This window comes from Lolium rigidum, chromosome 5 (genome assembly GCF_022539505.1).
Source record: "Lolium rigidum isolate FL_2022 chromosome 5, APGP_CSIRO_Lrig_0.1, whole genome shotgun sequence".
NCBI lineage: Eukaryota > Viridiplantae > Streptophyta > Magnoliopsida > Poales > Poaceae > Lolium > Lolium rigidum.
This window is the reverse complement of record NC_061512.1, coordinates 152,233,185-152,238,414: the sequence shown is the minus strand read 5'-3', so window position 1 is coordinate 152,238,414 and position 5,230 is coordinate 152,233,185.

Genomic DNA, 5,230 nt, shown 5'->3' with positions numbered 1-5,230 from the left:
ATGCAAGTAACTAATTTTTTGTGTTTTTGATATAGAGTGCAAGACAGTAAATAAAGTAAAGCTAGCAACTATTTTTTTGTGTTTTGATATAATGCAGCAAACAAAGTAGTAAATAAAATAAAGCAAGACAAAAACAAAGTAAAGAGATTGGATTGTGGAGACTCCCCTTGCAGCGTGTAACTCACACGTTCGTTGGGAACCCCAAGAGGAAGGTATGATGCGCACAGCAGCAAGTTTTCCCTCAGAAAGAAACCAAGGTTTATCGAACCAGGAGGAGCCAAGAAGCACGTTGAAGGTTGATGGCGGCGGGATGTAGTGCGGCGCAACACCAGGGATTCCGGCGCCAACGTGGAACCTGCACAACACAACCAAAGTACTTTGCCCCAACGAAACAGTGAGGTTGTCAATCTCACCGGCTTGCTGTAACAAAGGATTAGATGTATAGTGTGGATGATGATTGTTTGCAAAGAACAGTAAAACAAGTATTGCAGTAGATTGTATTCGATGTAAAAGAATGGACCGGGGTCCACAGTTCACTAGAGGTGTCTCTCCCATAAGATAAATAGCATGTTGGGTGAACAAATTACAGTCGGGCAATTGACAAATAGAGAGGGCATGACAATGCACATACATGATATGATGAGTATTGTGAGATTTAATTGGGCATTACGACAAAGTACATAGACCGCTATCCAGACATGCATCTATGCCTAAAAAGTCCACCTTCGGGTTATCATCCGAACCCCTTCCGGTATTAAGTTGTAAACAACGAGACAATTGCATTAAGTATGGTGCGTAATGTAATCAATAACTACATCCTCGGACATAGCATCAATGTTTTATCCCTAGTGGCAACAGCACATCCACAACCTTAGAACTTTCCGTCACTCGTCCCGCATTTAATGGAGGCATGAACCCACTATCGAGCATAAATACTCCCTCTTGGAGTTAAGAGTAAAAACTTGGCCAGAGCCTCTACTAATAACGGAGAGCATGCAAGATCATAAACAACACATAGGTAATAGATTGATAATCAACATAACATAGTATTCTCTATCCATCGGATCCCGACAAACACAACATATAGAATTACGAGATAGATGATCTTGATCATGTTAGGCAGCTCACAAGATCCGACAAGTGAAGCATAATGAGGAGAAGACAACCATCTAGCTACTGCTATGGACCCATAGTCCAGGGGTGAACTACTCACTCATCACTCCGGAGGCGACCATGGCGGTGAAGAGTCCTCCGGGAGATGATTCCCCTCTCCGGCAGGGGGCCGGAGGTGATCTCCCGAATCCCCGAGATGGGATTGGCGGCTGCGGCGTCTCTGGAAGGTTTTCCGTATCGTGGCTCTCGGTACTGGGGGTTTCGCGACGAAGGCTTTAAGTAGGCGGAAGGGCAACGCGGGGGGCCACACGAGGGCCCCACACACCAGGGCTGCGCGGCCAAGACCTGGGCTGCGCCGCCCTGTTGTGGCGGCGCCTCGTGGCCCCACTTCCTTTCCCCCTCGGTCTTCTGGAAGCTTCGTGCAAAAATAGGACCCTGGGCGTTGATTTCGTCCAATTCCGAGAATATTTCCTTACTAGGATTTCTGAAACCAAAAACAGCAGAAACAACGAATCGGCTCTTCGGCATCTCGTTAATAGGTTAGTGCCGGAAAATGCATAAATACGACATATAATGTGTATAAAACATGTAGATATCATCAATAATGTGGCATGGAACATAAGAAATTATCGATACGTCGGAGACGTATCATGCCACAACATTTGATTACATCCGTCAGGGATAGCCTTGAATAATCATACTCAGTATGCGGATCATCAACCATTAACCTTTCCCTTACATACCCTAGTATAGGCACCTCCCCCATGAGCTTGGCCTCCCAGTGATGGCAATCTGCCATCTTGGGAACTGCACAGGGCTTGGGTAAGACATTCTCCTCATTTTCACGTCATTTCACATTTCACGGAGGCAGCCTCGGCATAACCCCTATGACGTTTGTTTAGAGGGAACCCATACTAAAGTGCATAAATTTCCAGTTAAGCCCTACCCATAATCAGGTATTGTGGGGGTACTCTAAAATTGGAATGGTATCGCATCCGAACCCAATCATCTGTTTTTGTCAAATTCACCATGTCATTCAAGTCATATTCACCTTCAAAAATCTTTCAATAGAATGACTCATCATTTCAAGGTTTTCAAAGTTATTTCAATAGGAAGGTCTCCATCTAGAGTAGTCAATTTTAGTTTTAGCACTAGCAACTAATCATGAGGGGTGCTAACTAACTTCTAGCTCTCTAGGCTAAATTTGATGCTCTTGTAATATTCCATATCTAGACCAAAGTTAACTATGAACAAAATGAACTTTGATGACTAAAGTAAAAGCTTGCAAGAACAAAATCTTGAGATTGGATCCTTAAACACAAAATAATATTGCAATGGTGCCTTGCTCTAGTAGAGCTTGCATTAGGGTAGCTTGCAAGAGTATAGCTTGCTCATGGTGATATCTTGGATTAGTAATAGCTTGCCTTGAGTGTGGTAGTGATCAAAGTTTTCTTCTTCTTCGTAGAAGACCTCTTCCTCCTCGTAGCCTTTGGTACTAGTGTCTATAAACGGATACGAGGTATACAATCACCAAACAATACTTAAGTACTTAACAATCAAGTGGCTCACACAAGACAATCTAGCATCACACCATTTTGGTTGGCTTTGTTTTCTTTTAAGAAAAATAATTTCCTCTCATTGAAATATTTACTAGGGTTTCTATTTATTTCCTTTGAAGAATAATTTCCTCTCATTGAACATTACTAAGATTTAATATCCTCAAATAATAATTATGAGATCATGTTGACCAAGGTCACCACCTCATATTTATCATTTGGGAAAATGATTTAAATGATATACTACATCTCATACAATTTAACACTACTTTGGAATCAATTTAATATCACTAAGGTCATTACCTCATATTGAATTACTTGGGACATTGATTTAAATGAGAAGATAACTCTCATACTATTTAATTAATAAATTGGGGTAATTTAAATGGACTAGATATGGCCACATAGCCATTATTCTACTCTAGCCCATGATCATGGTAAACACCACTGTCATATTTTTACATATTCAGATAGAAAATATGAAATTTGATTTTTGAGAGTTGGAATCAATTCAAAACAATTTATGGTTGACTTTTAATAAATGTTTGAATTTTGAAAAGGTACTGCCTTGTTATTTTTATTGCATGTGATCTATAATGAATCAAGGGCTGAGACCAGTTTAGTTGGCTAGATAATTTCATAAGATTTCCAGAAATATAAAATACATAAATTTTGGTTGAGTAGATATTTTTCTATTTAAATTTGAACAAAGCACCAGTATTCAAATCTTCTATCTCTAAATAGCAGGCCCCCACTACCTAATTTTGCTGAGCTCTCGTGCGTCCACGTCATCACCCTTTCCTTTCCAACGTTGTGGCCTATCGCAACTTCCTTCAACAGCTCCCTCCATGTCGCTAGCCAGGGCCGGGCCGGCAAAATCCGGGGCCCTGTGCGAAAATTTTAAATGGACCCCTATCTTACTAGAAAAATGTAACTAATGAACAATTATAACATATGTGTATATATGTCTTAAGTGGATGTCCAAGCTGAAAAACTACTCTCAACACCCGTAGATTTTTAACTCCTCATAATACTATCTTTAAAATAGTTTCAAAAGGAAGCATATAGATTTTTAACTCCTCATAAAACTACATCTAATGGTTTTGATGCATGTAAAACCATCCCAAAAAAGTATATGTATATAGATAAGCCTATTAAAAGCTACCCCCACGAGAGGAATACAATAGCAATATGTCAAATTTACATCACTCTATATAAATTAAAACCGCGATATTTTTTGCGGTTTTTTAATTTGAATATGAGAAGTCGAGATATCGCAATACAAAGTTTCTGGCATCTGTAAGACTTGAGCTAGAAATTTATTTCAAAAGTAGGTATAGTTTGATTTATAAATGCAGCTTTTCTAATATTCAGTGCTAATAAAATTAATAGTTAAATATTTGTATATCATAGGCATCAACCATCAGGCAGAATAGAAAAAAGACAAAGAAAAGATAGTAACAAGAAGCTCGTTGGCTCGTGATTCAAACTTGGAACCTCATAGTTAAATATTTCGCACGCCTGCAACCAACTGAATTGCCACTAGTTACGTGATTTCAATCTGAAGTAAAGTTATATACTCTATATAGAAGGCCCATTTTGAAATTTTGGGCCCCCAAAATTTATGGGCCCTGTGCGGCCGCACGGGCCGCACTCCCGTTGGCCCGGGCACTGTCGCTAGCTGTCACAAAAAAATAAAAGTGTCCCTTCCACTTCGTCTTCTCCGTTCATTAGCCTTCCACTTTATCTCTCTTAGCTACTCACGGAATAAATCAGAAGATTAATTTCCTCCTTCGTTTTCATCTTCTCCACTTAAGACTAACCATTAAATAGTGGAGCTCCTCCTCCTATAAAAATCTCAACAACCAGCGATGAGTCATCCTTTCCTCTTCTCCACCTTCTCTTTGAGATTTCTTACCTCCATGAACTTAATTTTTGATCCTTTAGGTTTTGCCTTCAGGAAGCTGTTGCTGTCAAAAACCCACCGGCGAGTAGCGACGGGCAACACCGTAGAGCCGGGAGGCTCCCAGGATTGCGGTGGACCCTGGTCCCTCGGGCGACGGCCCGCAATGCCTTCTGGCACACGTCCTGGTGCTTACGAGGGCGTGCCACCTGACCTATACCTGGTCAGGAAGGTGATGGTTTGCTTCGACTAGCTTCCTGCATGGCAAACACGTAAACATTAAATACGAGCCCCGATCGGCTCTTAAGTTGTTCTGTGGATCGGCTCAAAAGAGCCGATTGCCCCATGGTTCATGTTAGATTTATAATGACATGGGGATCATGCTATATCGATATCAAGCTAAACTAATCTATGATAGTTTGGGGTTTTCACCGCATAATCGGAACATCCTACGCGTAGTTGAGCCTAGCAGATACGTAAGATAATGGAAAACCAGCCCTAAAGAGGCCTAAAAACCAACATGAAGTTGATCCCCGGAACAATCCCTCTAAAGCATAATAAACCACACCTTACGCACTACCGGATCGTTCAACCCGTTTATAAGGCCTAACCATGCGGATATCAAACCAATCCTTGAAGAACAAGGAGCAACTATAAC